Source organism: Orbicella franksi, chromosome 6, assembly GCF_964199315.1.
Source record: "Orbicella franksi chromosome 6, jaOrbFran1.1, whole genome shotgun sequence".
NCBI lineage: Eukaryota > Metazoa > Cnidaria > Anthozoa > Scleractinia > Merulinidae > Orbicella > Orbicella franksi.
The window spans coordinates 30,758,800-30,771,201 of NC_138150.1; the positions used below are offsets into that span (position 1 = coordinate 30,758,800).

At 36.5% G+C, this 12,402-nt stretch overlaps 1 pseudogene across 1 annotated transcript; it reads right to left on the reverse strand.

Annotated features, from left to right (window-relative positions):
• Positions 1–1,891: 1,891 nt before the first annotated feature.
• On the reverse strand, positions 1,892–11,876 carry LOC145490606 (DNA topoisomerase 3-alpha-like; annotated as a pseudogene). The gene is made up of 20 exons (XR_014049711.1): positions 11,760–11,876; positions 11,345–11,428; positions 10,852–10,911; positions 10,701–10,751; positions 10,087–10,161; positions 9,802–9,852; positions 9,618–9,696; positions 8,795–8,908; positions 8,527–8,595; positions 8,242–8,270; positions 7,485–7,543; positions 6,877–6,940; positions 6,413–6,509; positions 5,749–5,922; positions 5,288–5,373; positions 4,652–4,906; positions 4,498–4,534; positions 4,308–4,390; positions 2,732–2,875; positions 1,892–1,974 (listed from the first exon to the last, which is right to left on the reverse strand). The product of XR_014049711.1 is annotated as a DNA topoisomerase 3-alpha-like (transcript).
• Positions 11,877–12,402: the final 526 nt, after the last annotated feature.

Consider the following 12,402-nt stretch of genomic DNA (forward strand, 5'->3'; position numbering starts at 1 on the left):
AATGTGTTTAAGAAATAATTTCCTTTTATGTTTTAGAATGTTTCGCATACTAACGACATTTTCGACGTTGTCATGCATTGTAATCCATCAAATATATTCGCTTGCAGGTGATTGGTCTAAACTCGTGATGCGACTGAATACTGGGGAATATCCGAATGATATATATTCCCCAACTTTGAAAAGATTTCGCGTGTTCCGAAAAAATATCGAAAATTATAAACACAATAATTTCTATTTGGCGCGAAATTATGCTTGGAAAGTTTTTCTTAGACATTAATTATTTGTTTATACGAAAGGGAAAAGACTGAAAGAGCGTCTGAATTGGTAAGGTTCGATTCCAATTTCCACAGGAAATTTGTTTGTTTGCTGTTTTTCCTTGTTTACTTTTTATGTCTAATCGTAACTCCTGGCTGAATAATACCGACTCATCTCTCTTCATGCGTCAAACCCCAGTCAAAGCAGCTAATCAGGTTTCAAAAGGACTGGTCACAGACAACAAAGGCTGTCACAAAAACATATGGCACAGAAAAAACATAATGAACTAATGAAAAAGAACTTTACTCATCACGAAATGCTTTTTACAAAAATGACTTGTCTCGCAGGAAACGTTCATTTGTATCATGATAAAAACTAGGGAATGAGGGGTAGGCAAAAAGAATAAAAAGTGTTGAAAACTATTTTAAGTTGTGCGAACTTGGGATAATTGTGGCGAGGTTGACTTACACAAACAGTTCGCCTCGTTGTTATGAAAATTTAAATTAAAATTCAACACCTTTAGTTAACTTCCATTTTAATGAGAAACACAAAACCAGACTTTCAATTTTTCCAATAAGCCTTGAAAAGCACTTATCATTTTACTAAAATCTTCGTTTTCGTAAAACGAAAATTGACTCATTAATTTAAACAAGAATACCGAAGGTTGCCTGGTTTCAAACGATATTTATTTTTACATGAAAACAGATATGCCAGCTTTAATATTATTCGCTTTCTGTGACGGGAAGTCGTAATAAAGCACTCAAACCAACCATACATCTTTCAATATTCACCCATCTCTTGCTCAGTAACTTGGCCAGCCTATTAGCATACGATACAATTTCATCGTACATAACATCGCTTAGCGCTCTTTCTCAAAGCTGTATAATAAATGAAGCTCACCCACTCTACTCATCGGTAATCGTTAATTGTGTGTTCAACTCTTTCTCAGCCTACACCGCCATCATGTTGAACATTTTAACAATCTATGCGATGCGGAAAACTTCGTTGTTACCAAAGCCTTTGAAAACATTACTCCTGAGTCTTGCTGTTTCTGATTTTGGTGTTGGTTTACTCGCTCAACCTTTGTTCATCGTAAGGATGGCAAATCCTACTTATTCCACACACATCACGTTTAACGTCGCCCAAATTATATTCACTGTTGCGTCATTCTTTAGTGTTGTGGCCATAAGTGTTGACAGATTCTTGGCCGTTCATCTTCATCTCAGATATCAGGAACTTGTGACTCACAAGCGAGTTTCTGCTGTGGTCATCGCATTTTGGACTTTGAGTGTACTTTATGGGCCATTACCTTTGTTTTTGAGTTCAAAAAATGAAAACGATGTCACAGTTGTCATTATTTTCGGGGTCTGTTTCATTATTATAGGAATTGTTTATTGCAAATATATTTCACTGTACGACTCCACAAAAAACAAATGCAAGCCCAACAAATACATGTAGCACAGAATAGCCAAATGGAAAGCGCTGCGAGGCAGAGAAAATCTGCTGTCAGTACATTCCACGTATTTCTCGTGTTTTTAGTTTGTTGTTTGCCAACCTGTTGCGCTCTGGTTCCCAGCTCAGCGTGATTTCTCCTCAGAGCTCCGCTTTAACTGATCTGTTGCTATACGCAGGGACACTAACATTCCTTAATTCGTCTCTGAATCCTGTTATTTACTGCTGGAAGATGAGACACATTCGCCACGCTAGACACTAGACACACTGCGACATAATTGTATTTCCAAGTCAAAACTAAACAAAATTGTAATCCCGGGACCGCGTAAAGTGTAACTTAATAAATGATATATCGCCAGCAACAGTTCATCTAGATAGGACGTCTGACTGTAAAAAGTACTAAATCATCAGTGAGTAATTAGTAAAGTGAAACATTAGATGGGAGCCATTGGATAAAACAATACATAGTCACTATACATACAAGACTTTATTCAGGGGTCAATAAAAGACACTCTGAAAGGGTGGACCCTTTGTAAAAACTTCTTACTGAAAAACTTCTAAAAATAAAATATATATTAAAAGCTATTAAAGGTTAACAATCAAGCCTGTATTATCTGGGTCTACAAACACGTTGTTGTGCATTTGTTTTGTTGAACGTCCTGAGAATTTCAGGGTTATAAAAGTATATCAAAAGATCTTCAATTATCCACGCACCTGTCTGATCTGTGGAAGAGGGAAACTACAGTTACGTTGAAATTTTCTCACGCAACTGAATAGACAAGACTGGAAGAGATTTGGTAATCGCATCGTGTTTAATTTCCAGTTTCTTCATAAAGCATAAATGAACGAAGGGCTATCATATCATAATTCAGTCGAACTTCTGGTGTTTAACCGCATAACTCTTCTTAAAGCAGTTTATTTTCAGATGTTCCGTGACTATTGTTTGACATGAAAGGTAGAAGCAAACAAACACAAACTTCAATTCGCACAAAAAACTCTGGATCAACCAACAGTGATCATGTACCTGCATCATTCTTGTTGAAGTTATTGGATGTCATTAGAGGCGCAGTTTGGCCAAACGATGATGATGAACTCCCTGAATCGTCATCAGCCCACAAGAAAAATCCACAGCCATTATCTCTGTTTGGACATTTATAAAACGGTCGACCTGAATGTAAATAATTAAAATCAAACCAGCACTGTTATTTCTTCCCTGATCAAGGTAACCTTCTTATGCGACAAATACATGACGTCCCTTTCAGTTTTACTGAAGTTTAGCCATCGCAGTCTTTGCAAAGAGTTTCAGGTTTGAGCACTGACTGCGTTCGCTGTAATGTGTTCCTGTTCCCGAAAGTACGACCACATCACTCCAATACTGAAAGAATTACACTGGCTTCGTATTTCTGAACGCATTAAATTCAAGATTATGTTACTTACCTTTAAGGCTCTTCATCAACAATCTCCTGTCTACATTCAAGATCTAGTAGCGTACTACCAACCTTCCAGAATCCTCCGATCATCACACTTATTACTTCTTAACCCCACAAATTTTCACCTGAAGACATATGGTTCTCGAGCTTTTGCTGTTTCCGCTCCTGAACTCTGGAACAGTCTACCTGTTTCTATCCGCTCATGTGACAATCTAAGTTCTTTTAAATCTAAACTCAAAACTCATCTTTTTAAGAAAACTTATTATTCTTAGCGATTTTTACTTTCTATTACTTTCATAAATGCACATTTTTAATTATTAAGATTAGTACAGATCATTTTGGCGAATTGTACAGCGCCTAGAGCAGGCATGGATAGGCGCTATATAAATATTTATTTATTATTATTATTATTATTATTATTATTATTATTATTATTATTATTATTACTCTCTGTGCCTCTCTCTACTCAGGTGTATAGGAGAATCTTTGTTTACAACATTTGCCTCATTACCATAACCGATACAGTTTCTGATGGAGCCACAAGGAGATTAATACTGAATATTGAAAGGGCACAGCACGATTAACTATCCCAAGGAATTTGAGCGCGATGTATTGAATACTTTTTGTGCGACGAGGGTTTAAAAGCTCAAAATTTTACAAAGAATGTATCAGCTCATTAGCGCTTTTACCACCCAGAAATTTTGATGTTTTTGAAAGTCAATCTCTCCTCGAATATTACACCCAAAGAGCCAAAAATTTCACCACTTCCTAAGCTTCACAAGCTCTTTAAGTTTTCTTCGTAAAATCGTCTCTAGCATGATGCCCTCTATTCGCAAAGTCGTATGTTAATGAGGAAAAATGTAAACAAAGACGTCAGCCAAGATTCGCCCATAAAATGAGTAACAACAAATTTGTAGGGCAACCAGACAAGCTGCCAGGATAATCTGACAGACTAACATCTTGCCAAAATGGAGTAGCAATATTCATACAATAATAACATTGTAAGTTGCTCCATGCAAAGAACCTGGCGCTAATCAGAACCAGTATGCCATTTAAGATTAAGTTCTACTGATCTCTCCTAGCATGGGATAGACTTTCACTGTTTTATGGGTTCTTGCGAGCCACTTCATATATCTATATGCTACTGGAACTAGTGTTCATGTTACTTACCTTTGTTAGGTCCATCTTTCTTTACAGTTAATGTTGTTGCAGGTTGCCCACAGGTACAAACCACACAGTTCTCATTGTCATCTCTGTCGTAAAAGTTAACAAAATAGGATGAAAAAATGACCTCAGTATAGTGGTAATGGTGCATTAAAGCAGAGGGCTGGCAGCAAATGCAGATTTCTGTAAAACTTACCCTCCAATGTGGCTACCTGAAGGAAATTGGTTAAAACCTGAAAAGAAAAACGGGAGCACACACATTTAGATGAAGATTTGACTTCTTCTCATGTTGCAACTGTAGATCGTTAATTTATAGTTTGGCGTTAATTGAAAATGAAATGAGGAAGTACCTCCCGAAAATGATGAGCTCAGTCCCCAACTCTGACCAGCTGGTGTATTACCACGCCCTGCATTCCTATTGGATTGATTGGAGGTAATACCTCCCTTTGGAACAGAAGGTCTTCTTACTTGAGATGTTGCAGCTGATCTAGAGCCGCTCCCTCTGGTCTCGCTAGGCATGCCTCGACCACGCCCTGAAGTATGTTTGTTTCCTCTGTTGCTGGGCTGAGAAGTTTGTCTCCCTCTTCCAGCTGAATTTGAACCACCTGGTCAGGTATCCAGGTATAAGAATCAGTGGCGAATGCATGTTGAAGAATTCAAAAAAAGAACTACTGCCTTAAAACGGCTAACAGTATGACAGCAAGAAGAAGTGGCAAATACATGATCCTTCTATCACCAACAAATGACTTAAGCCATGATTTTCCACCTTTAGTACAACAGATACAGAAGAAGCACCTTAAACTGATTAAGTTTCTGAAATTCTCCCTGCGTGTATGCTCAGAGCACTTGCTATCGAGTTTCAGACATTCCCCATGTTTTGCTACAAACAGAAGAAAACACTACCCTTATTGAAGGATTCCCGACTGATCTGGTGAAACAATAGTTCTTTTAATGAAGAAGAACATTTCCTGGATAGAGCTTTTTACCTGACTCAGACGGCAGCCTTGTTAAGTCCTTGAGGTCCAATAACTCTCTTAGACTATCATCACATCCACCAACGCAGCCAGTATATCTAAAAAGCAAGAATGATACAATCATCAGCGGCCAATAAAACAAGCTTCATGCACGAGGGGTCCCTTTCAACAAAGCCAACGGTTTCGCTGGAGTCTTAAGCACTTAACTGAATGTTTTAGCAATAAGAAAACATAGTGTCACGCTTTCAACATTAAAGGTTAACAATTATTTCATCATAAGCATTTGGGAAAATTTTGGTGACACAGACCTAGCTTGGCTTGAGGAAATGCTGGATTTTGATAGTAAATTAGGAAAATGGGTCAAAGCCAACATGTTCTGCATGTTGTTTCAAGCTACTCAGGCATGCAGCAAACACAGGTGAATCACACAAATCCTCCACCCACCTTTAAATAATGCAAATTTTAAAACTTACTGTAAAGGCATCATGGGTGGAACAGAACCTCTCTTGAATTTGAAACTGATTTTATGTACATCTCCTGGTTGACACCGCTGACACACAGAGTCATGAACTGCAGCCTCAACCACAAATTTAGGGAAGAAGGCACTGGCACGGCATCTTGGGTAGCCTTGACATCCTATCATGAAGCTGCAGAGTCAAAAGAAGAAAAACGTAACAAGGCTGTTGCATTTTAACAAGTCAGGAACTATACATATTACAAACCTGGGTGGGAAGCTACAGGGGTTTCATTAATGTTTTCAGTAGGAAGGCAACTGGTTTTCACAGGTGGGCAAAACGTTTTGAACTGAACTCGGACTCTCCAAGAAAAACTTTTTTCCAGATGGCCTAACCCGGGGGACAAAACCATCCTCACAGCCACTCAATTTGCTTGGTGTCCAGCCCTTAATGAAACCCTGTAAGTAAGTTTGGAAGAAAGTAAAAGTGGACGAGGTGACTACTTTCAAAAAGAAGGTCAACTTGGCACCTAACAGCAGCAGCAGTCATTGAAAAGTCATTGAAACACTCTAAACTGATGGTTTTATGACAAAAACTTGGAAAATCACTGTAAATATTTGCAGTCACTACATGTACATCAGCCATAAGTATTTGTATACTTATTTTAACAACATCAGCGTACCTGCCATCTTTAGTTTTCTTGAGCACCATTTGTTCAGTTTTGCATCTAGGACAAAGGCGATCAGGTTCTGTTTGTCTCTCGTCCTCATTACCAAGAACTGTAATCATAAAAAAACCACTAAAGGTTTGGAAAGTTTGTAGATAGACCTTGGGAAGGCATAAGCAGAGTCCGGATTCCACCAAGAATTTGGTTATACAGTAAGAGCAAGATTTCTTACAATACTTGAACCGTTGCGAATGAAAGTAAATTAAAATATCAATTCTCAGTTTCTCACTGAGTAGATCTGCATTAAGATAAAAAGTTAGTAATCAGCATTAATTCGGTTTTGAGCATAATGCCCTGGTTGACAAACTCTGTCATTCAGTTATCCTGTGCTTGATGTTCAGTGACATAAACAATGCATTCAATCAAACATTTTTCTCCTTCTATTTACGCATACAACAGTATGCAACAGTAAGTTTTACCTTCATTGATAAATTCTTGAGGATCTCCAAAATAAGATGATAAGGCTTGATCCAGTTTGACTGCCTATACAGAGAAAGAAAACAAACCAATCATGAACCACCAAAATTGATGAATTCCAAGAAGTCTGTAATACTGATTTGAATATTAACCCACTATAAACTGAGCAGCCAAAAATAATTAAATCCAAATTAGTACCACTCAAGCAAGTTTCACCATTTTTTGACAAAACACTTCAGCCACTAAAAGATAATCTTTATATCACAAAAATAAATAAGAGTTTGTGCAGACTGAATATATTGGTATGAACTCTTTAGATCATGAAATATTGTACAGAAAATGTAAAAAATTTAATATATTGTACATCTGAAGTAACTATTAGACCTGTAAATAGTTATAAAAGTCTCATCTCCAGCCTTTATTGCAAGCATACCTACAGTATCCAAACAATTTCCAACAATGATCTTTTGATTACTGTAACAATGAAGCCTAATGTGGGCCAAGGTTATTTATTCCATAAGAAGGTTTGAGCATCACAGGAAAACTGTGTCCCATTATAATCTGTAAATAAATTTGAATACATGTAAATGAAGAATACATATAAGCCCACCTCTTGCACAGCTTGAACAAACTGTTCCTTATATTTGGCTATCTGTTCAACAAGTACATCTAAACAACAGGAATGATAATTATCAGATATTTTATGGCAAAAGCAAGTCTACTACATCTTGTTTTCTTGGTCATAAACATGTCTCAAGTACTGTCCACCATGCTATTGCTACTTGACAATGTTCTTTTTATTAATTTTTGACAACTTAAGGTTAGGGTTTCATGTCTCTGTGAACTCTCTGATGACTTCTGTCTTATTTGGAATGAATGTATTAATGAAGTTTTCACTGAAAAAGTCAGACTCAGCAGACATACCTGTAAGTTTACAATCGAAATCATGAATAAAAGTAAGATAAAAACAATTTAAAATCTGCACTAGTTTAGAAAGACATCTGTTTATAAATGAGTTTTTATATCTCCATTCTTATCTGGGAAGTTGGAATTATTCCCCCCTTTTACTTAGTATTCTTGACCATTTTGGCAGCAACAAATCTTGAAGTGGGTGATTTTTCATGGTGGCCATCTTGTTAAATAAATGTTGAGCAGCCAATGACAATGCAACAAGTGAGGGAGGCAGTTGACAACAGACTGAGTGAGAATGAGAAACTTGACAACTGCACCTATCACATACGTTACACTTTCACTGGACGATATCAAATAGTTGTTTAAAAACATTCCAGTTTGCTAGTAGCAAATATTGATCAAAAACTTGATCAGGTGACAGTGATAAGGTGCACAGTACTGTAAATTGTCCTTACCATCTTTGTTTCTTGTTCCTTCACAAATTCTGCAAAGTTAGATCATAAAGTAGGCATTAAATTTAATAAAATAACACAATAATAAAAGTAAATTCACCACTGAGGATAGTGTAATGTTGACGATCATATGGGCAGACATGGAATAAACATGTGTGCAGAATTGCTCTGTTATTATCAGCTAACAGAATTACCAACATGTGATTACATTTGAGAACAGCTGGGAATAAATTTTTTAACAATCAGCTTTTACTGAAAATGCTGCTGTAACCAGTATATCTCACTCACCTTTTTAAATCAGCTTCAAGTTCTGACCTCAGCTTGGTTTGGAAAGCTCAAATCCCATCAAGTCATAACCTTTTCAAATACAAGAGAAATGCAAGGAAATACAACCAGATTCTGGGTCAAAATAGCAGAGTTAAGAAAACAGGTGGCAACATTGTAACAGAAGACTGCTGTATGAAAATAATGCAGAGTTTCTGAGATGATTATTCCATATTGAGGATTAATTAGTCTTCATAAATTACAACTCAATAGATCTTTGTGAAGCTATTACCTTCAACAAGTCCCATTCTAAGCTGTCCTGGTAGAAAGGTCCCATCTTGCTGCACTCCCACATAGCACCTGTTTTTTATGGTCTCTATATGTTCTGCATGAGTTGCATCTGTGCCTGTATGTAAAAGGTGAACAACAAGAATATTTCACTTGTCTGTAAAGGTGGATCATCGCTAAAATTCACTTCTCCTTTAGTTATTTGCTGTTACTACTGACAAAAGTATTTAGACAGAAAATACAATCATTAATTACGCTAAACAGAGACACAGTGGAACCCTGTTAAAACGGTCACCAGCGGGCCACAAAAATCTGGTCATATTAACCGGGTGGCCATATTAAAAGGAGTTCTTTAAATACAAAAATGACTGACTGAGCTTTAGTTTAGGCCAGAATAAAGTGGCCATAAATAACAGGGTGGCCGTAAGGCAGGGTTCCACTCCATTGGAGTGTGAATTATAAATAATATTAAGTGAACGGACTTGAAAAGTTACTACGCAGGAATTAACTTGTATTAACTTGAATTTTCATGGTTATAATAAGTGTATATTTGGAAAAACATATTAATTACATTAAATAAGAGAAATCTTTGAATAAAATTCAATCAATGTTTTGCATAATCATATAATTTCACTAGATTTCAATAAAAAGTAAAATAATGAAAAATAAGACTGTTCCTGGCAATATTGAAAAATTGTCTTCACTCATGACTCCAAACTAATCCTCTCAAGGATCCAAGGAGAATATTATTATGGAAAATGTACAGTAAAAATAAACGTTGACATTGAATCTTGAACAAGTTTGTAAATTGAGCTTTTCCAATTTACCTATACCATGTTTCTCCATTAGACTGATCAGATCAGCTTCAGTTAACAAAGGAGGAGGTTTGGTTTCACCATCAACCATCTGCAAACAGTTTGAAATAATTAGAACACAAGTACTCATGTTATGTTAACTATTGACCAACAACAGCTCGTTAATCAACAGAAGTCAAGCTCAGTAATTACAAACCTCAATTGAACTTGGTTGAAATTCTTCACCTTGGTTGTACACTGGGATTGTCTAACATGACAAAAGCAGATTTGAGAATGCTAAGATAATCATAAAAGTAAAAGAAGTTCAACTTTGTAATACATGTATGTAAGCTCAAGAAATCACAGTCATGAAACCAATCTAAACAGTTCTCAATATACAAATTTACATTGCACACTCCTGATTACAAAAGCTGCTTGATATGTGCAGACATAATTATCTGAATTCAGAAAACAGAACGTGATTGAAATAAAATTAACCTACCTTTGCATTCCACTTGTCATATAGATAAACATCAAGATAGTTTCTTGCAATTATCATGAGACCTGTAGCTGTAAACTAAAAGCATGGAGTACAGAGATCCATAAATAATCAGTTTATTCTCAACTTGAAATAACAATAAGATTTAATTTAGTACATTTTGAATATAGTACATCTCTATATTTACTGTAAGAATTGAGAAGCATTTTATGTGTAAAAAACAACTACTGCATACCTGGACACTAGGGCACTATTTTACAATGCTATTCACCTTACTATGCCACCTACGAAAGTTTTTGATTAGATTTTGACAACTTTTTGCCATCTTTTTGAAAACTTCTGATGGCTTTCGTTTGAAACCGCATATCAAACTGTGACAACTTCCTGCTGGTTTCAAATGTTCACAGATTGAGACTTTTGAAATGTTGAATTTCACAATTTAACATCTTTACCTTCAACAGTCCCATGTTTTGATTTGCTGGTTCAAATAGAGGCCAGCAAAAAGTTGTCAAAAAAATTCAAACTTTAAGAAAAAACTTTCTCAAGTGGTAATGGTAGGATGCATCGCACAGTAAACCCAAAATGATTTGTTTTCACAAGTTAGGATGTCAACTCACCTTTTCTCGAGCAATCTCTATTTCCACGTTTGTCTCTTGACCTTTGGCATCCTGACAAAAAGAGTCAGTTCAGTTTATGATATGGCTCGCAATTCACAACTTCAGGCAATATTAATGTATCTTTAGCAAAGCATAATGTGAAATTTCTTACCTCAGAACAGCAGGCTAAGAAATGTCTCACTATAAACTCGTACAGTCTTTTCTCATTACCCTGCCAATACAATGCAGTGTACCTTTGAGTTACAGAATATATAAATATTGTAGACAAGAGAAATAACATATCATAATATTATAATCTACATGTAGTTAACACAAGATATCATGAACTATAATTAGAGATTGGCTGAATAAATTATATCCCAACAGTACTTCTGAAGGCCAAAATGCTTGTGCTTTTCCACGCGATTTGCTTTATTTTCGTGGAACTTTCTACACCCGTTTGGTAGAAAGAGGCCAGACAGATAACATATCAAGTCGTTGAAGCCATGCGAAAAGCAGAGAAAACTTAAACGGGCTCGATTGAGTCCCTTGTTCAAGGAATATTTCATGTTACGATCGATCGAACGGTGGGATCAAATCTTGTTATTTTATCGTTTTCTCCTGCTCGATTCACTTCGACATCTTCTGTGGTGAAAATAACTTACAGCGCGTTGACTGAGCGTATTTTTGTGATTCTGTTCTGGTTCGTTTTTCGGCCCAAACAAAAAAATCGTGAGTTGTCCTCCATGTTTTCAGTACTGCTCGTCCAAGGACCTGGGGAATATTTATATTTGGTTCCAGTCTTTCTGAGAAAAATGTCACGCAACTCACAGATTTCAAAACAAAACTTTTGCTTCGAACGAAGGTTAATATCGCCGCCGCTCAGTAAAATTTCTGAAAGATTTCGGCGTAGTCGTTCTCGTCATATATGGGGTAGCCGAGATAGTGTTTTACTCCATTTTTATAACACTCGTAACATAGTCCTTTTAGGCGACAGGAGTTGCATTTACGGTAAAACATGACCTTTACAATTCTTGATCGTTTTTCACAGAAGCGCGCCTCTTCAATATCATCATGTACCTCATCCCAACCCATTTCCTTTTTTTGCCTCCTTTTTATTCCGAGATACTCCTTGTAAATTGTCTCACGAAGCTCTGGAGGGGGGTTTTGGATGGCTTCGGAAAGTTGACAGCTCATGTCCGGTGTTCGAACAGTATAACACAGCTCGCGTTATGTCTAAATAGTGAATCCCTCTCCCCGGTTATCCCGTTTAATTCGGTTCGGGCGCTCCCCTGTTTCTTCACAGTAGTAATAAGAGGAGTAGTAATAAGAGGATTAACCAAATAAAATTTTGTAACCCAGACCATTATTTTCTTGTTTTAACTCCCTCCCACCATAATAACCGAAGCGAGCAAGCGAGGTTCGGTTATTACGGTGGGAGAGTTAAAACAAGAAAATAATGGTCTGGGTTACAAAATGATATTTGGTTAATTCTCTTATTACTACTCGTTACTATATCTGTTATTTATTTGATTAGAGAAATTTTATTTTTATCAAGGGAAAGTCGGAGAAAAGCATTGTTCTGGACCTCTAGTTTTGTCTCTAACTCAAATCCTTCCATTGTGGGGAACAAATCATGTTTTGAATTCAAGACAGAATTGATGTTAAATACATTTATCAGAATTATTTTTAATATGTTTATATTTTTTGCTTTTACACAATT